General features: G+C 34.2%; 1 protein-coding gene and 1 non-coding gene across 2 annotated transcripts in view; one reads left to right on the top strand and one right to left on the bottom strand.

Annotated features, from left to right (window-relative positions):
- LOC145246541 (ribitol-5-phosphate xylosyltransferase 1-like) overlaps positions 1–22,026 on the top strand; it is a 565,148-nt gene that overhangs the window by 475,126 nt on the left and 67,996 nt on the right. The window lies entirely within an intron of this gene.
- On the bottom strand, positions 1,294–1,368 carry Trnar-acg (transfer RNA arginine (anticodon ACG)). The gene has a single exon. It is a non-coding gene; the product is annotated as a tRNA-Arg (tRNA).

Here is a 22,026-nt window from a genome sequence, read left to right as displayed (position 1 = left end):
AACCATTTTATAGTAAATATTTAGAGATTTTGAAAGGATCGGGATCAGAAATTTAGTAAGGAATCGGTAATTGTATCAGAATCGGGAAAAATTTTGGAATCGTCCCATCACTAATATATGTACATATATTTTTTTCATAAGTTTTGGTTTCGGTTTCGATTTAAGCTGATGCACCCAAGTCATATGGACATATTTTTTATTTTTGAAATCGCAACTTTATAATATATAAAAATCGATAGAACATTAACTCTATAATAATATATACGAAATCTGCAAGAATTAAAATATCATATTTAAGTGTACTTTATGACTGGGCTGTGCTGGGGGTCCCTGCTAGCTTACATAAATACATTTACAGTTTTAAGAAAAGAGCTACAATAATATCAGGGCGTCTCCATTTACGCTGAACATCTACAGAATGCCAACATCAACATATTACGTATGAATGAGTCCCTTGGGGAATTTCCACAGGTCCCGCTAGTTATATATTATTATTGTATATACTTACTTATATATTACTTTGACTTGTCCATTTACTATAATGGTAACAGTGTTTACTAATGGATTGAGAGACTAGGGTTCAATCCTCGATCGAGGCACACCAAAGACATACTTGGTACTCCTGCTTAACTCTCGGCATTATAAGGTGAGGGTCAAGAGTAAATGAATTAATCCTAAAAATGGTGTGGTGCCCTCCCCTACATCTTGGTATAGTACCATATGAAAAGGGAACCTTAGGATCGCCCTCGACTATGGGCGACCACTTTACTATGTATACATTTTTTTTTTTTTATCATATAATTTTATAAAAAATTCTGACAAATCATTGAACCAATTTTGAGAAAACCAGAAGGTGAATGAAATAATTCTTTTCTAATTGGGAACCCAAAATGAAATCGATTTTTTCCTCTATGTAATTCTGTACATTAGTACTTAGTATTTACTAGCAACTGTGCCGCGTCGGCACATACAATGCCGAGTCAATTCGGGACAAGATCAAAGTGTAGTATCTGTTCTTCAGATGCTGCACTTCTATTTCTTGTTCTCTTTCGGTGGAGGAGAAATCCTTCACGACTGAGACAATTTTTATTTTTGTACCTTTTCTCCACGTTAAAAAACGACCCTGGTGTCTAACTCTGTCCCGTGGGGAGGCATAGTAAATAGGTACCATCAACGCTTACTTTGTGAACTCGGAGAATGAGAAATTCTCATATGCACAAAACAAAATCACTGAAAAAAAAAAAAAGAATTCTCTAACTAAGGGTAAGGATAATAAGTAAACGTGGAATAAAGTGATGACTTGCGAGGATTCGAACCTGGAATCTTCTGATCCGTAGTCAGACGCGTTATCCATTGCGCCACAAGTCCTGTTCATATGCCGAAAGATGTTACCGCGACTGTATACAGACAGTGCTAAATTCCATTGACATGAGCAGATAACTTTTTCGACAATTGCACGAAACGACCCAAAAATCCTTATTTTCGGCTTTTTGTGTGACTCGGCGTTTTTCGTTACGAATCAAATATAGATGAGGACAATCTAGGGACTCACACCTTTCAGGGGAAAAAAAAGAATCTTTCAATTCAGTGCATTGAAAGTTTTATTGGTATACACACACACACACACACACAAATAAACATTTAGAATTTTATTAATAGTATAGAACAGATAAGCTCTTCTAAGTGACTTATTATTATTATTATTATTGTTATTATTATTATGATTATGATGGTCACGGTTGAACTTATGTAATTTGCTTCTCTCCCCATGATAGACATCTGATAGTAAAGAGGTCGACGAGTCAAGCACTTCAATGTGTTTCTACTTATCAGTCAGCCCCGCCCTCCCACGTGGGAAAGAGAAAGAATGACAATTACTTTTATGCTATTTATTTTATTCTAATGTTAATAGGTCTCTGACAACTCTCACAGGTGTAAAACTCACAAAGTTTTATTTGCTTTATATATATATATATATATATATATATATATATATATATATATATATATATATATATATATATATATATAACCCGGGGTAGCAGTGTCAGAAATTTCGTGAAAATAGTGAATAATTCCACCCCATCTTTCCAAGCTTATAACTCCTCGAAAAATGTAATTCAAGCCCTAATTTTTTTTTCAATTAAAGGAGCAAGGACCAAGGTTTTATTAAAAAAAAACAAACAAAACAAAACAATGTGTTTTTTTTTTTTTTAAAAGGTTTTAAACTTCGGACTTTACAGGTAAATTTCTAAAAAAGCGATTTTGTTTTTTGTTTTAAATTTGAATATATTATTTATTGACCTTTTCTCTTCAATTTGTGATATATAAAACTCAACGACATAAATTAATTATTTACTTTTTAATAGACATTTCAAAATGAGAGGCGTGAATTATTCGACCCCCTATCTTTCTAAGCTTATAACGCCTCGAAAAATGTAATTCAAGCCCTAATTTTTTTTTCAATTAAAGGAGCAAGGACCAAGGTTTCATTAAAAAAAAAAAAAGACAAAAAGAAACAATGTGTTCTTATAAAATAAGGTTTTAAACTTCGGACTTTACAGGTAAATTTCTAAAAAAGCGATTTTTTTTTTTGTTTTAAATTTGAATATATTATTTATTGACCTTTTCTCTTCAATTTGTGATATATAAAACTCCACGACATAAATTAATTATTTACTTTTTAAGAGAAAGTTGAAAATGGGTGACACTTGGGGGGGCGTGAATTTAAAAAAAAACGTTTGTCTAAAATATTATATTCGGTTTATTGGAAAGAACATAAAATTTCACATTGACCCTGAAAATATCGTAAAAATAGAATCAATAGAAAAATTTTGATAGATTTTTAAAATTTAAAAATTGAAAAATATTGAGTTTAAAAATTGAAAAATATTGAGTTCGGAAAATTCATTACTGTTTTAAAAAAAAAAAAAATATTTTTATTACTTTTAAAACAACTGTAATAGTTTATTTTGGAAGTATAATCCATAAAGAAAATAAATAACCCACTTTTAACAGAGAAATTACGAGATTTTTATATTGTATTCTGCAGTTTCGTGTTAGGGGTGTCAAAAATTCCTACAAAAATTCTGATACTGCTAAACCCGGGGTTCGAATCGTTCGACTGGTAGTAATCGTGACACCCTGCACTGAAGAATCCCGAAAGGATGAAACACTAGTGTCTGTAGGTATTTAATTATTATAGTAAAAAAAAAAATAATTATATATATATATATATATATGTGTGTGTGTCAAATTGTCTGTCTGTATGTGTACATTTCTCTACCAAACTACTATCAATTTTAAATCGAGATTTGGCATAAGGGCTATTGAGATTTGAGAAAATCTTTTTAATCGGGTTTCGGCCAGAAATTTGGCTGTCAAGGGTTCAAAGTTCAACGATTTAACCATTAAAAACTCTACCAAACTCTTCCACCAATTTTGGGTCTAAACACTTGAAATTTTTTTATGTAGGTTCCTTGGACATTGATCCAACTTTTTATCTTGATTTTACCCTAAAACAATAAATGTTAAGGGGTCAAAATTGGGGTCAAAGTTTAAAAATAATTTGACCTCTCAGCCAATTTTTGGTCTAAACATTTGAAATTTTACATAAAGTGTATTCAGACATAGGGTAAGCTTTTTAATCGGTTTTTGGCCGAAAATTTGACAGCCAAGGGATGAAAGTTTAAAAAGATTTGCTCTTTGCGGTCTCTAGCAAAGTATTCAGCCAATTCTGGGTCTAAACATTTGAAATTTTACATAAAGGGTATTCAGACATGCAGCAAATTTTTTAATCAGTTTTTGGGCGAAAATTTGGTTGCCAAAAGGACAGAGTTGAAAGAGTTGACCTTTGCAGACTCTACCAAACTTCTCTGCCAATTTTGGGTCTAAACACTTGAAATTTTAGATGTAGGTTACCTGGACATGAGTTAAACTTTTTAATACATTATATATATATGCCCATAAATTTATGAACAGTACATAGGGCCCGAACAAAGCCGGGCTGAACTGCTAGTATATATATATCTTCATATATATATCGAGAGAAAGAGAGAGAAGTAGAGTCAAATGCTTCGACTTGTCTAGAATCCTACTGAAATAAAGAGTTGTTTTGTTTTACGGCACATCAACCCCTTACTGTTTATTTATGCCGAGTCAGTAATTTTGGAGAAAGTTTTTATGCTTCAAGTTCTTTATATCTTCAAATATTTACTATCAGAGACGCCCGGCCTTTCCTGGTCGTAAAATACGCTTAAATATGATATTTTAATATATGCAGATTTCATATATATTATTATAATGTCGATTCTCTAGCAATTGTTATTATATTATATTGTACCCAGTTGGTTGGTCGCGACATGCCCTAGCTCATATATATTTATTTTTCTCCCAACCGTATTATCCAATCTGCTCTCATATTACACTTCCCAACCCTTTATATTATACGAGCTTGGGTGCCCAGCATTGCCCGGGTGTGTGTTGAACAAAAAAAAAGTGGTAATAGGCAGGCAGGCTCGAACCTGTACCACGAAGGAGGAAAAGAATTTGAAAAAAAACCCCAAAACGGGACGTCTTTGCCATTGCGTCCATTGCCAAAGCGGAAGTGGCGAAGGTTTAAATTAAGGCTAGTCAATCGAAAAGACAGGGATGACTTTCAAAAATATAGGCGAAAAAAGCAACCCCTCCTTGTAGAAAAGTGCCCAGGTGAGGGTGAAGGAATCAATGTTTTTAGGCAATTTTTCGATATTTGTCATCTGAAAGATCGAGCTTCGAAACAATACCAATCTCGTGAAAATCCATTGCCTCTGTCGAAAGTTTAAGACATACATACATACATGATGGCAGCAGCTCGTTCTCGAGTATTGCCATTACTTAATATATCTCTGGCTCAAATGACGCAAATATGAGCACAACTAGCAGCACGTGCCAGACGGTCACCTCTATGAACCTTCTATAGTCCTGCGCATCCACTGATGACCAAGTCCAAGCTGTGGTGCCCTGAACACCTACCAGACCAGACCCTGGAAGCTCCAGAGCCTTTATTGCCATTCACGCCCATATCTGCATCAGTCCTCATTGAATGTCCGTTTCAGGCTACAGCCAGCCTTTTTGTTATCGAGATACACACTGATTGCAAAATGTGTATTCCATTGCATATCACGTAATGCCTGTGCTTGAAGCTTTTTATAGTGAGGAAAGACTTTGCACTGAGACAATCCCACTCTCTAAACAACTGCCACATTGAACCAAAAAGAAGAGCAAGTCAACATCATTGGATGCAGCAGTCGCCGCAGGTTTTATATCAGGGTTTGCCTTCACCATGGGTTACGGGAGTCCTCTCCACCTACCATGCCATTTGATCCATGACTGAGACTTAGGTTGCTGGGCACTCGAGCATACTCCATATGCTGGTGGGTCATGTATGCCACAGCTGACATGGCCTAAGCTCCTCTGGGGGTTTCTGTCAAGGTTACCTCACCCTTAGCCTTTGGTTAAAAGAACCTTGGCCCACAAGGCAGTGGAGGTCATACATACATACATATAGACAGGTGAGATTTATATTATAGAAGATGGTATCCAATATATAGTAGTGGTTTGACTTGGGTGCCATCATCTAGAATCGAAACCGAGACCAAAAATTATGAAAAATTCTTGGTAAAATTATTTATTACAAGATTTAAACAAGGACACCCGGACGGTCCACAGAGTTTTCTAATTATTAAGATTCATAGTGCTTGGTTTCGTTGATTTGTGGTGGATTTTGTTGTTGTTTTTTTAACTTTACATTTCTAAATGAAGGGTCCTGTTCAAAATTCTCTCCAGATTCCAGAGTTTCACAAGATACACCTGAAGAAGGTCCGAGGTTACGTTGTGAAAAATGACACTCCAGATGAGAACAGTAGTCTAAAGAATCCAAATAATACAATTGATTGGGTTTTGCAAACAGAGAAAGGATAAGAACATTAATGCTTGGTGCATTTTAAGTCAGGAAGCCAGTAGGGAAGTGGGGGGGGGAGAGAGGTTGAGGTGAGGGTGATTGTTTTTATTTTTTACTTTGCAGAACATGATTGAGTTTTACAAAGAGTTAAAAAAAAATTTTTATGTACGGTGCATTTGAATCAAGAAACCAATATCTTTAGACAGCATGATCTGTTAGCACAGAATAAGATGAAGCACACTACATCTTAAATAATAATAAGATGAAGCACACTACATCTTAAATAACAATAAGATGAAGCACACTACATCTTAAATAATAATAAGATGAAGCACACTACATCTTAAATAACAATAAGATGAAGCACACTACATCTTAAATAATAATAAGATGAAGCACACTACATCTTAAATAATAATAAGATGAAGCACACTACATCTTAAATAATAATAAGATGAAGCACACTACATCTTAAATAATAATAAGATGAAGCACACTACATCTTAAATAATAATAAGATGAAGCACACTACATCTTAAATAATAATAAGATGAAGCACACTACATCTTAAATAATAATAAGATGAAGCACACTACATCTTAAATAATAATAAGATGAAGCACACTACATCTTAAATAATAATAAGATGAAGCACACTACATCTTAAATAACAATAAGATGGAGCACACTACATCTTAAATAACAATAAGATGGAGCACACTACATCTTAAATAATAATAAGATGAAGCACACTACATCTTAAATAATAATAAGATGAAGCACACTACATCTTAAATAATAATAAGATGAAGCACACTACATTTTAAATAATAATAAGATGAAGCACACTACATCTTAAATAACAATAAGATGAAGCACACTACATCTTAAATAATAATAAGATGAAGCACACTACATCTTAAATAATAATAAGATGAAGCACACTACATCTTAAATAACAATAAGATGAAGCACACTACATCTTAAATAATAATACGATGAAGCACACTACATCTTAAATAACAATAAGATGAAGCACACTACATCTTAAATAATAATAAGATGAAGCACACTACATCTTAAATAATAATAAGATGAAGCACACTACATCTTAAATAATAATAAGATGAAGCACACTACATCTTAAATAACAATAAGATGAAGCACACTACATCTTAAATAATAATAAGATGAAGCACACTACATCTTAAATAATAATAAGATGAAGCACACTACATCTTAAATAATAATAAGATGAAGCACACTACATCTTAAATAATAATAAGATGAAGCACACTACATCTTAAATAATAATAAGATGAAGCACACTACATCTTAAAGATACATTTTGTTTCATGAATAAATATTTATTCTCCAGTGTAGCCATGATGAAACGATTTGAATCCTGGGCCAGAGTAACTTCAATCCAATATTCTTAACCACTTGGTCACCGTTACATTCATATTAAATGTGAGAAAAAATAAACCGTATATCTTATTTATTAACTATAAGATGGACCCGGCGTTGTTCGGTATTAAACGTTACATTAAATTCTTTTTTTTTTCATGAATGCATAAGTTCATTCATCATAACAGTGCAATTTTTAGTTCACTATGAGCCATTCGGACAGAAAAAAAATGGAGGCTTAACATTTGGAACGCTCTTCTATTTGGTTTAGCTAGTGTTTTTATGCTTTTCTTCATCAAACGAGTCTAAAATTCTGTCAGAAATGGTCTGACAAGGGTGGATATACAGTGAATTACATCAACCAAGAAAAAGCTCATCTTGAGATATCTCAGATTTCTTACAACTCTGAGCATTTCGTCTAATTAACCTCGCCATTGCGTTCTGTCAGGCGGGTTCTGTTTCTGTCATTTTTTTTCCTTCTATCTTTTCTTTCTTGAGGCTTTGCGGATGCCTTGAAAGCTATGCAACATAACACATGTGTCAATTGGTTTATTGCAGGCATTCTCGGCATTTTTTTTTCCTTCGTTCTTCGGCACCCCATCCCATCTCTTTCTCTCTCTCTCTCTTTCTCTTTCTCTCTCTCCGCTGATGCAAAACTGATGTCAGATTTACAAAGCTGACACTTGATAAAGCTACGTTTTGCATGGTGAATAAATAAATAAAAAAAATCCAAAAGTTTAAAATATTTTTGAAAAAAAAAAAAAAAAAAAAATGTGGCTGGTTGAAGTCATCTCAATTTTAAAATCTCATTAAATTACATTATCACCTGGTTTTATTTTTGTAATTATTTCCTTTAAAGAACAGAAAATCGTGTATATCATTCCCCCCCCACTCTCTCTTTTATCATAAAAGTAAGAAAATAAAATTCGTGTGTAAATTAATGACACTAGTTGAAGGAGGTGCTTCTGTTTCATTGTTATTTGCAGAGATATCCGGCATCGCCAGAATATATATCTGCATGATTACGCATACATAAATTTAGATATCTGTATGCTTTCTTTTAATGATGAGAAATTACTTATCAGACGTGAAAGCCATTCAAGGACAACTGTTAATGAGAGCTTGTCAAGTGGATGGTGAGGCAGACATCTTAATGATTGGAGACTATGGTTGAAACATGCTAAAAAAAATTATTGGCTCATTCTATCGTTTTTTTTTTTTTTTTTACAAGGTGGTCACCACTTATAAAGGCCCGGAAGCCACTCATGGATAAGGGTTATTGTAAGTACAGTACGTTAGTGTGGATATTTTAGAGTATCTACTTAAGGGGGCGGTTCATCAGGAATTTGTTTATGTTGGACTTGAAGACATCCAAGTTGTAGTCAGGAGCGAAGCAGGCAGACGGAAGAGAGTTCCACAGGCGTGCAGTTCTAAGAAAGAAGCTTTGTTCATGGAATCTACGTTTTGATTTAGGCATAGATAAAGAGTGGGGACAGTAGCTATCTCACTGCCAATGCAAGTCTCTACCTGCTAAAGAGCCAATTACGTCCAAGGATGGAGTACTGTTGCCACATCTGAGCAGGAACTGCTCGGAGCACCCTATCCTGCCTTGACAGAATTCAAAATCGACTTTGTAATCTAGTAGGTGATGAACCTTTTCTCTTCCCGGCAATCTCTTTTCCACAGAAGAGACGTTGCGAACCTCTCTCTCCTCTACTGCTATTTTCATGGCAAGCATTCGACTGAACTCCAATCTATGCCCCCCTCACCAATCTTTCACAAAAAACACTTGCCTAGCCAAAATCACTTCAATAAATTCTCCCTCTTTCTATCGGTGCATAAACCTAAACATGGATTCCATCAACAAAGCTTTTTTCCTAGAACTGTCCATCTGTGGAACTCTGTTCCACTGGTCTGCTTTCCAGCTGACTACAATATTGTCGTCTTCAAATCCAACATAAACAAGTTCTTATTGAACCGTCCTTGTCAATAATCTAACTCTACTAAATTTCCACAACAAACGATTATTACACTACTTTCCCAATGACTACAATACATATCATTATCCTTGAGTGGTCTCTGTGTCTTGATATGTGATAACTCCTTTGTAAAAAAAAAAAAAAAAAAAAAAAAGATAAAATTTGATTATTTAAGTGGATGGCTTAACAGGACTTTGTTGACATTAGACTTGAAAACGGCCATTTTGTAGTCAATTGGGAATCAGTCCTATGATATTGTTTTTCACGGACGGGTAGTTTTTGGAAATAAACTATATATATATATACACACACACACACACCAGTTTTCTCTTCTTTTATTGCTCGGTCTCATTTGACTGAAGACCGACTTTTTGGGCTACTGTACTGTCTGAAAAAAAACAATTTTCATTATTTCAGCTGTTTTGAAGGCTTTCCAATCGGATTATATGCATCGTCACGCTGGACTTATTTTGGACTTTATTCTCTCTAAAGAACTATTTTCGCATTTCGGATCAACTTCAGAGGATTTTCATGCATGCTTAAATATTATGTGTGGTTTATATATATATATATATATATATATATATAAATATATATATATATATATATATTTTTTTTTTACATATCCAACATTTTTTCACTTCTTTTTTTATTTGTCAGTTTATAACTACAATAAATTGCGGTTTCACTTAATGCCTTAACTAGCAAATTCTAGCATTGCTACAAATATAATCTGCTGATTTCTTTATGTCCTCTGATCAGAAGAATAACAAGAATAGCATTCTTTGAAACTCCGCGGAATAAGGACTTTGTGAATTGTTTTTTGGAGTATTCAGTCGAACAATAAATTTTGATTGTAAAGTTCAACTTACAGTTTCCTTTCTCTTATATATATATATATATATATATATATATATATATATATATATATATATAATTATTTCCACAGTCGAACAATGCTGCTGCTCACATGAGCTATGACAGCCAACAAACCGGAAGTCCAAGACATGAGTCTCACAAACATTTTAGCTCATCAGTTGAACACACCCGAACTCGGTACTTGAAACTCAAAACTCTTGTATGCAAGGTGAATACTCTGCCACTCGAGCAACCGTGCCGCACACAAGAAAGTCTATTAGCTAACTCAGGTCAAGCAAACCACGGCAAAATCAGATTATAGGATTTACCTCTTTTGTCTCTATTTCAGTTTGATGGTCACACCCTTTGTTTGAGATGAAGTAGGTAAATCCCTACCACATAATTTCGACATTTCCCCCTGCAGCCCCCACCTTGCTTCCCGCCTTGGATTACTTTCATGCTTCACTGTTTAAAATTTTGTGTTCTGCTTAATAAAGCTTATTTACACTAAAGTGACTTTGTGACAAGTACAGCATAATCACGTTTGACACACCGGTTCCCGCTGAATCACCGAAGTTAAGCAATGTTGAACCTAGTCAGTATTAAATGGGTGACCATTTGGGACTTCCAGGTGCTGTATGTGCTCTCTGCTTATCTAGACATGATTTCCAGTCGTCCTGGACTTCGCCTTGCCACTGGACTCTAACAGTGCCGATTCAGGAGAGGTGTCGTTGAGGATTGCGCGACCCTTGCCTCACAGCTGCCCCTACAGGGGGGTATTCTTTGTCTTTCCAGACTGAATGGAGGCATCGAATCCTAAAGTGACATTATCTGCCTGAGGAACGGTCTCTACCAAACTACTCTGTTAAGTTTGGTCTACAGTCTTGAAACTTCATATATATATATATATATATAAGGGATTTGGCCTTGTGGAACAAATTGCTTCGTTTTTTTTTTTTTAGTCAGTAAAAATAAGCTACTAAGGAATAAAAATTGGAATTTGACGGGCATGTCGACTTAAATTGCCCTTCTATGCATATTCAAATCCGTATTTTTACGTTAAACTGCATTAATATTTAAAGTTTTGATATCCATTTGTCCTTAGCTCATATGGGAGCTAATAACAGTGGAGAGTTATATTTTTTGATTTTGATTTTAATTGATTCCATCCAAGTCATATTGTTTTTGTTTTTTTGTTGTTTTTTTAAAAACTTTTTTATATCACTGTTTTATATATTTGGTACAATATAATAATCAATAGAGAATTGGTTCTTTAATAATAAATATGAAATATGCATCAATTAAAATATTATATTTAAGCTTATTTTATGATCAGGCAACGCTGGATGGCCTGCTAGTCCATTAATAAATATTCACCAAATTTCATTTTTTTTTTTTTTTTTGAGTATCTTAAAGAATTCTTAAGAGATACAATACAGACACAAATTTCATACAAATCGGAAATATTCCAATTTCCAAATGACATTTAAGGAGGAATCAAAATTCAAGAAATCTGTAGCTCCAAATTTTATAATCAGACTCTTTTGAAATCACTTCTATATATTTGGTACAATATAATAATCAATAGAGAATTGGTTCTTTAATATAAATATGAAATATGCATCAATTAAAAAATTATATTTAAGCATATTTTAGGGTATTTTAAAGGGTATATTAGATCAAAGATAATCAACTATCTTCATTATCCTCACACTTTTGATGGCCTTGTGTCTAATTTGTTACATTATATATATATATATATATATATATATATATATATATACGACATAATCACGTTTGACACACCGGTTCATGTCAGATTACCAAAGTTAAGCAACAATGAGCCTGGGCAGTGTCAGATGGGTGAACACTTGGGACTTCCAGGTGCTGTATGTGCTCTCTGCTTATCTCGGCATTGTTTCCAGTCGTCCTGGACTTCTCCTTGCCACTGGACTCAAACAGTGCCGGATGGAATACTGCTGCCATATCTGGGCAGGAGCTGCTAAAAACAGCCTATCCTGCCTTGACAGAGTACAAAATAGACTTCGTGGTTTAGTGGGGGATACCCTTTTCTCTTCCCTGCAACCTCTCTCCCACAGAAGAGACGTTGCGAGCCTATCCTTGTTTTATCGTTATTTCCATGGCAGGTGCTCGTCTGAACTCCAATCTCTGGTCTCCCCTCCCCAATCTTTTACAAAAAACACCCGTCTAGCTGAATCCACTGTGAAAAATTTTCCCCACTCTTTATCTGTGCCTAAATCAAAACGTAGATTCCATGAACAAAGCTTCTTTCTTAGAAGTGCACGCCTGTGGAACTCTCTTCCGTCTGCCTGCTTCCCACCTGACTACAACCTGGATGTCTTCAAGTCCAACGTAAACAAATTCCTAATGAACCGCCACCTCAAGTAAACACTTCAATAAATCTCCACACTAACGTACTGTACTTAAAATAACCCCTATCCCTGAGTGGCTTCCGGGCCTTGATAAGTGGTGACCACCGTGTAAAAAAAAAAAAATTCAGGAGAGGTGTTAGGGTTAGGGGTTGTGCAACCCTTGCCACACAATTACACATGCAGCTAGCCCTACCGGGGGTATCCTTTGTTTTTCGAGACTGAACGGAGGCATCAATATATTTTTTACATTGTATATATTTTTACCCCATAGCAAGTAATTCAAAGTGAAGGTAATTCGAGTGTAATAAATGTGGTATTATGGAGACTACTTTCGTGTTTTTTTATTTGTAAGAAATTTTGAAAGGAAACAAAACAAATGCAGTTTTTTATAGAAACACACAGAATTGGTCTAAGTGGCTGGTGAAACAGCATATAATGGTTTTTATTTGAAAACTAAAATGGTCTATAAAATAAGGGAAAATTGACTTTACTTTATTATATAGATATGCCTTATTAGATTAAGCAAACTCGTAAATCCAGTTTTAAAAATTTTTTTTCATTCCGAGCATACAATTGTTTTTTGGGAGTATTTTAATTTATTTTATTTACGGACACAAATTTCATACAAATTGGGAATATTCCAATTTCCAAATAACTCGATTCATAGTTATTTCAAACCAATTAGAAAGGAATCAAAATTCAAGGAATCTCACTCAAGTGACTGGTCCACTAATGAATATTTAAAACAAATTTTATAGAATCAAAATCATTTAATCAAAATTGGACGGACAAACAAAAGTTCCTTGGATACATTTATAATAGCTGAATCCTTTGTAATATTTAATTTTTCCCCCTTTAAATCTAATTAATGAGCAACAATGCAACTCTGTTGATTGGATCTGGTCAACCCGCATCATTAAAATAGCCACGATCTTCGGATGCTTTTTAATTTCTTTGCAGTCGCCATCTTTGTTGTTTTGTTTAAAGTTAAACGGCTTTGCATCAAATTAGTGAACATGCAATATAATATCGAACTCATTTTCAAAATTAAATTTTTCCGTTTTATTTGCCATATTTTTAAAAATTTTATTTTTTATTTATAATTATAATGAATCCTTGAGATGAAGTGATCGTCAGGATTTTAAATGGATATTTCTGACCAGAAATTTAGTTTTCCCTTCTTTCCTTCTATTTATCTGGATGAAGTTTGATTATATGTCATAAGGTATTGCACCATTTCTGTGCTTAAATAATCAATTGTTAACTATTCTGTACTTTCAACTAAGAATTCCTCTGACTTAATTAGTCATAACCCGATGTTAAATATGCTGTTATATTAAACATCTTTTGCAATTGCTGTTATTAACAAGACAACTACAACAAGAAGAAACAGAGATGTCGCTATCTACTGAGCAGCAACTTACAATATGTCAACAAAACAAGGATTCAGTTATGTACAACATGATACTGGTCTGAGATATTCTTTATGGTTTGGGATTAAAGAATTGGTCCCCCACAATTTTACATAAATCCATACAACCCTGAAGATGAAGTGATTGTCAGGATTTTTAATGGGCGTTTATGACCAGTAATTTAGTTTACCCTCTTCCCTTAAAAAAAGAAAAAAACAAATAACGTGGTTTAAAAAAAAAAAAGGTTTTAAACTTCAAACTTAACAGGTAAAATTCTAAAAAAACACTGTTTTTTTTTTGTTTTAAATTTGAATATATTATTTATTGACCTTTTCTCTTCAATTTGTGAGTAAATTAATTATTTACTTTTCGGTGAGTAAATTAATTATTTACTTTTTAATAGACACTTGAAAATGGGGGGGGGGCGTGAATTTAAAGAAAAACGTTTGTCTAAAATATTATATTCGGTTTATTGGAAAGAACATAAAATTTCACATTGACCCTGAAAATATCGTAAAAATAGAATCAATAGAAAAATTTTGATAGATTTTTAAAGTTTAAAAATTGAAAAATATTGAGTTCGTAAAATTCATTAGTTTAAAAAAAAATATTTCTATTACTTTTAAAACAACTTTAATAGTTTATTTTGGAAGTATAATCCATAAAGAAAATAAACAACCCACTTTTAACAGAGAAATTATGAGATTTTTATATTTTATTTGCAGTTTCGTGTTAGAGGTGTCGAAAATTCTGATACATCTAGCGTAGCAGCTACTGCGTCACGTTTTTTTTTCTTTTTCCTTCTTCGCAGTATGGGTTTGAGCCAATATGCCTAGAGCATTTTATTTATTTATTTTTTTTGCTTAGCACACACCTCCGGGTAACGCCGGGAACCCAGGCTCGTATAATATAAATGGTTAGGAAGGGTTCTATAAAAGCAGATCGGACAATAGTTTTTCTTTTTTTTAAATTTTTTTTTTTTTTTTTTTAGCTCAACTACCACCCTTACACCCACCCCCCTTTTCCGCCTTCGCGTCACGGGTTTCGAGTCTGCCTGCCTACTACAACTTTTCTTTTTTTTTTTTTTTTTGCTCAACACAAACCTACAAACACCTGAACGACGCCGGGCTTCCAGGCTAGTTATTTAAATAAAACACTTGCGTGAAGTGTGTTTGTATATATATATATATATATATATATATATATATATATATATATATATATATATGGCTGGTTTTTGGATGACTTATAAGATAATTGAAAATTTTGTGTGTGTGTGTGTGTGTGTGTATATATATTTATATGGCTGGTTTTTGGATGACTTATAAGATAATTGAATATTTTGTGTGTGTGTATATATATATATATATATATATGTGGCTGGTTTTTGGTTGACTTGGTGAGATAATTGAAAATTGTGGAAGAATTAAAATGGAAGTTTCTTCTCAAATTTAATTTAAATCTGAACCTGTGAAATATTTTATGCACATCTTGTGTGATTAAATGCTAGCGAAAGGCCTTAGAGAAATAAACGTTGATTAACTCGGCTAAAAATAGGGGACCTGTGGAAATTCCACAGCAGCATATTTCATGTGTAATATGTTGTTGCTAGGCATTCTGTGGACATTCAGCATGAATGGAGACCCTGCAATATTATTGTAGTCCTTTTGTTAAAACTAATTATCTTAATAATCTGGTTAGTGCAGTGTCAGAGTATATCTGAGAATAACGGTTTATCTCTAATATCCTTATAGGAGCCTGTGACATATATCCATTGTATGGACGCCCAGCGCAAAAGGATACCCCACAATATCATTATACCATCTTTAGACAGAACAGATACTACCCTTGAATATAGTCAAAAGACCGAAATGGTATATTTTAGTTTCACGTACGTCCCAAAAGCGACATCACTTTATTTTTTTAATTTAATATTTTTTTTTTTTTGCATGGCGACTTTAGTGATCGGGAGATCCTATTTATAAAAAAAAGGGTAGAAGGTGATAAAATATTACGAACATTAAATTAGCGTATCTATATATTAATTTAATGTTTGTAGTATGTTATTACCTTCTATCCTCCATTTTAATAAATAGGATCTCCCGCTCAAATAATTTATAATCTGGGAAGCGTGACACATGTACTACGTACGTTAAAAGATACTATGGTATAGATATATAGATATATTCAATTTAACGTATAAAGTTATGCCAAATTTTTTAAAGTTAAACCCAAATAGCATTTAAGCTGATAAATGAAACTTTGATTGTGACTTGCCAATTTTTGTTTTTTATCGCTGTATCATGTTATCTATATATATATCTATAAAAGTGAACGTGTCTGTGGGTGTGTGTGTGTGTACATTTCCCTACACAATAACTCTGTCAATTTTAAGCCTACAGATCCGAAATTTGATATACAGGGTACTGAGATTTGGGAAAATCGATGCGATTGGTTTACGGACAGAAATTTGGCGATTAAGGGTTCAAAGTTCAACGATTTGACCTTTGAGAACTCTACCAAACTCCTCCGACTAGTTTGGGTCTAAACACTTGAAATTTTAGATATAGGTTCCTTGGACATGGATCTAACTTAACTTGATTTGAGCTCAAAACAATACATTTTAAGGGGTCATAATAGTGGTCAAAGTTTAAAAAAATTGACCGCTTTTTTTTTCTTTTTTTTTCTTTTTTTTTTTTGGCTCAACATACACCTCCAAATACCCGGGCAACGCCGGGCGTAAATGCTAGTTTAGAATATAATAATGAAACTTTGATTGTGACTTGCCAATTTTTGTTTATTATCGCTGTATCATGTTATCTTCTATATAAATAAAATGAACTCATTTTTTCGCGTCTGATTTTGACATTAATAGGATTAAAAATCAAGATATTTCATGCAAATATAATATGCACAAACGGCAGAACAATATCTGAGGTGTGTTATAGGCTTATTATTTCTCAAATTCCTCGATAATCTTAGATTTCTATACTTTTTCTGCTGAGAAGTCACGGCCAAAATCGGTTAAGATCAATGGAAGTGGTAAAATATTTTCTCTCTAATAAATTCCTCCTCCCCCTGCCACCACTTAACACCGTTTGGGGATCGTTCACAAGGAACAGTTGAGAAGAGAACACCGGTTTGGCTTCGTAGTTCTTTCATGTGAAGTTATTTAAAATCACTAAAGTAAGCTGCAGTGCTCTGTGGCGTAGTGGTTAGCGTGCTGGACAATTCATATTATATTTTCACGTTCGCGCCGACCTACCGTAGTCGTTTTTTTTTTTCCTAAACAACTGGAATGGACTTTTCTTGGTGGCCGAACTGTTAACGTTGCAGATGTTTTTTTTTTTTTTTTCACACTTTATTTTCCTACTTTTACTCATGACTCCGGGTTTGATCCTTCCTACTTACCTTCCATAACATTTTTTAAAACTCCCCCCCCCCCGTCCCGGAAACAAACACTCGGTCAACGCCAGGTACCCCCGCTAGTTTAGAATATAATAATCTCTTTGCTACAATTTATTTTAAAAATTACTAAGTTCAGCTTAGATGAATACTAATATGAAACATTTTTAAATAAGCACCTAAAAAACAAAAATCATCAAGGGCACCCCTTACTAGGTACAATTAGTCAACCATTTTTATTTTGTATTCTTTTAATGGAATATTAATTTGTAATATGACAAACATTTGCTCAATTTCCAGTTAATGAGCATCGGCTTCAACTTTGCTGATTGGCTTTGCTTGTGGTCAACATGTCTTGTTAAAATGGCTGCAATCTTTAGAGTTTTTTTTGTTTTTTTTTTAATTTTTCTTTCAGTTTCAATTTTTGTTTACTTGTTAAAATTCAGCTTCTGCGTTGCAAATTACTGACGTGAAATAATACTGGATCAATTTTCAGAATTAAAATTTTCAATTTATTTGTTTTTCTTCTTTTATTTTACTGTTTATTTTAATAATAATTATAATGAATGTTGGAGAGGAAATAATTTCAAGTATTTTTAATGGATATTTCTAGCCAGAAATTTGTTTTCCGGTTCTTTTAATGATCATTTTGAATCCACCATCATTTGCAGTCTTTAAATTTTATTGAATAATTGTTTTAATTACATTTATTGCTTTCAATTATCATAAATATAATTTCAGATTGAGGGCTTCTTCCCGCGGGTATTTTGTTAGGGTTCGTTTTTTTCTTAATATATGAAGTCCCAGATTACGTAATGATGAAACGGTTGATTTAGTCACCTGGTTAATGTAATATTGTCGGGGGGGGGGGGGGGGGTGCAGTATATATTATGTATACATGTGTCTTCTAATGGTTAGACTGTTTGCGAATATATATACGTTTGTGTATACGTGTAACGGTTATCTATATGATGGGTGTATACATATATATATATACGTTTGTGTATACGTGTAACGGTTATCTATATGAAGGGTGTATACATATATATATATATACGTTTGTGTATACGTGTAACGGTTATCTATATGATGGGTGTATACATATATATATATGTGTTTGTCTGTGATCGTCTAATCTAGAGTTTGTTGTGTGTGCATGCACATTTATTTACAGTATATTAATAGGATGGCGCGTGTTATTTATTTTGTGTGCCAAGCTTACATCTGAGTGACTGTCGTTTAATTGTTATGGACTTCCATTTCTTGTAATAATTTTACCAAGAATTCTTCATAAATTTTTGTTTCAGTTTCGATTATAGCTGATGGCACTCAAGTTATATATATATATATATATATATATATATATATATATATATATATATATATATATATATATATATATATTAGTCTTTGGACGATTAATTGGACTCGAGAATCGAAAAAATCGTAACTTTCTGGGGTATCGGAATCGGAAAATTTTGTGCCTATTTTCCCATGCCAAAATGATTCCTTTTTTTTTTTTTTTTTTTTTTTTTTTTGCGAATTTAGGGAAGAAGACCTTCTAAATTGTAGTTCACAATACATTTCTTGTCATTGATAATTGTTATTTTTGACGTTCATCTTCATCGCCAACTGTTATGTTTGCAGGTTGAACCAAATAACGTATAAGGCAATACAATTGAAGACTCAACAAACAAAGGTAGATCAATAAGAAGTGTATTAGGAAAAGTATATTCACAGTATATTTACATAATGATTGTCAAGTAAGAGAGTCTTTGCTGGAGAACATATCTGCTCTCGGCTCGGCCTTCGGTGGCTTCTGGTTAATACACCCTCAGACTAACCGAGTCTTGCTATTTATGTGTAATATTATCCACATATGTAAATGAGTGGGTGCCAACACAACAATAATGTTACATAATGAGGGCTGCGTTTGAATTAAAAAAAAAATTTGAGTGCCACTTAAAGGTCAGAGGTGACCCTCAGATGAAAGTCACAAAATAATGTGATTTCTGGACGGAGATTTTCAATCGCTTTGCTTGTGAGATTCCAAGCAGGAAAGCTGTGTTAAAAGTGCTGTCTCCAATATAAGTAAATGTTCCAAAGTAAACTGTCCATTTATCATTTTTTTCTTTTGTAAGCGTACAAAAGTAACCTGTCTCGTTGATATTTTCTGTGACTATTTTCTTTTTTCTTAAACCATATGTAACGTGGTTGTTACACATTAACACTGACTTGACGTTGTGCATGAAAGTCTCGCAAAGAAACAAAAGAAAAAAGAAATTCGACACGAGATTTTATTCAGTTGAAAGAAACAGCATTTATTATTGCCCGTTTCCACACCAAGCCGCCTGACACGTATTTTCCAATCCAGCGACAATATGGTCAATAAGTTAGTCTGCAGTTATAACTAGGACTATGGCAAGAGAATATACTTTTCATTATTCTGACTCTCGAGTATGTTTTAGTTAATATCGTGTATGTTTTTAGATAAAGTGATGTGGTTCTCGATTGACTAACTGTGTCGGATATACACTCGAGAGTAAAAACAACGAAAAGAATATTCTCTTGTCATAGCTCTAGTTATAACCAGCTGTTATGTGCGTATTTCGTTCTATCTTATATGGCTGTCCAAAGATTTTGTTAAAAGTTTCCGTCCTTCCGCCATGTCGACAGGTACTTTTGTTCCTCTCGGCTTTTATTTCATTTTTTTTTTCTGCGACGTCATGGCTTAGTCATTTTCATACGTGTCAGTGGCTTTGTTACACATTAGCGTCCGAGTGGGTTTGAATCCACAGACAAACAATAACCTACGTTCGACGACGACGACGACGACGACGACACGGGTCTGTAATGGATCTTGTCTGCATCAGTAATTGAAAATATAACAGCATATATATATATATATATATATATATATATATATATATATATATACATAATTGAAAATATAACAGCATATATATATATATATAATTGAAAATATAACAGCATATATATATATATATATAATTGAAAATATAACAGCATATATATATATATATATATATATATATATATATAATTGAAAATATAACAGCATATATATATATATATAATTGAAAATATAACAGCATATATATATATATATATATATATATATATATATATAATTGAAAATATAACAGCAACAAATTTGAATTTAGCTTTCATGTACTTCTTTGTTTACATTATAAATTTGTCTTAACCCCCCCCCCCTGTCCTGCAGAATGTTATGTATTAATATCACGTCTCATCCTTGGTTTCCACCATATAGTAAAATGTTCAGCTCTTCTACTTAATCTATTCTGTTTTTAAACTTAAACGTAACATGCTGCTGCAACCATCCGTACTGGCCTTCGGGACAAGATCAAAGTGTAGTATCTGTTCCGGCAGATACTGCAAGCAAAGACCATATGTGTGGGCAACCTCACATATAAGACCTTGGTCAATGTAGGGGCAACCCTTCATACCAATTGTCACTATCCAGCTCCCCTACTCCCCGGGGAGCTGGTCCCCATTTCCCCTTCACTCCTCACATTAAAAATCGGCCTTGTGCCTAATTTGCTCAGTGGGGGAGCAAATAAATACCATCTGTTCCGGCAGATACTGCAAGCTATGACTAGCTATGACTAGCAAAGACCAGATGTGGGGGAAACCCCACATGCCTGACCTTTAACCAGCTCCCATTTCCCACCTCTCGGGAGCTGGTCCCCTTTTTCCCTTCCCCCTCCCTTCACTCCTCACATTAAAAATTGGCCTTGTGCCTAATTTGCTCGGTGGGGGAGCAAATAAATACCATCTGTTCCGGCAGATACTGCAAGCTATGACTAGCTATGACTAGCAAAGACCAGATGTGGGGGCAACCCCACATGCCTGACCATTAACCAGCTCCCATTTCCCACCTCTCGGGAGCTGGTCCCCTTTTTCCCTTCCTCCTCCCTTCACTCCTCACATTAAAAATCGGCCTTGTGCCTAATTTGCTCAGTGGGGGAGCAAATAAATACCATCTGTTCCGGCAGATACTGCAAGCTATGACTAGCAAAGACCAGATGTGGGGGCAACCCCACATACCTGACCTTTAACCAGCTCCCATTTCCCACCTCTCAGGAGCTGGTCCCCTTTTTCCCTTCCCCCTCCCTTCACTCCTCACATTAAAAATCGGCCTTGTGCCTAATTTGCTCGGTGGGGGAGCAAATAAATACCATCTGTTCCGGCAGATGCTGCAAGCTATGACTAGCTATGACTAGCAAAGACCAGATGTGGGGGAAACCCCACATGCTTGATCTTTAACCAGCTCCCATTTCCCTCCTCTCGGGAGCTGGTCCCCTTTTTCCCTTCCCCCTCCCTTCACTCCTCACATTAAAAATTGGCCTTGTGCCTAATTTGCTCGGTGGGGGAGCAAATAAATGCAATCTGTTCCGGCAGATGCTGCAGGCTATGACTAGCTATGACTAGCTATGATTAGCAAAGACCAGATGTGGGGGCAACCCCACATGCCTGACCTTTAACCAGCTCCCATTTCCCACCTCTCGGGAGCTGGTCCCCTTTCCCCCTTCCTCCTCCCTTCACTCCTCACATTAAAAATCGGCCTTGTGCCTAATTTGCTCGGT

Source organism: Euprymna scolopes, chromosome 24 (assembly GCF_053919585.1).
Source record: "Euprymna scolopes isolate OS-2025 chromosome 24, ASM5391958v1, whole genome shotgun sequence".
In the NCBI taxonomy this organism is placed as follows: Eukaryota; Metazoa; Mollusca; class Cephalopoda; order Sepiida; family Sepiolidae; genus Euprymna; species Euprymna scolopes.
This window is presented reverse-complemented; position numbering and strand designations above follow the sequence as displayed.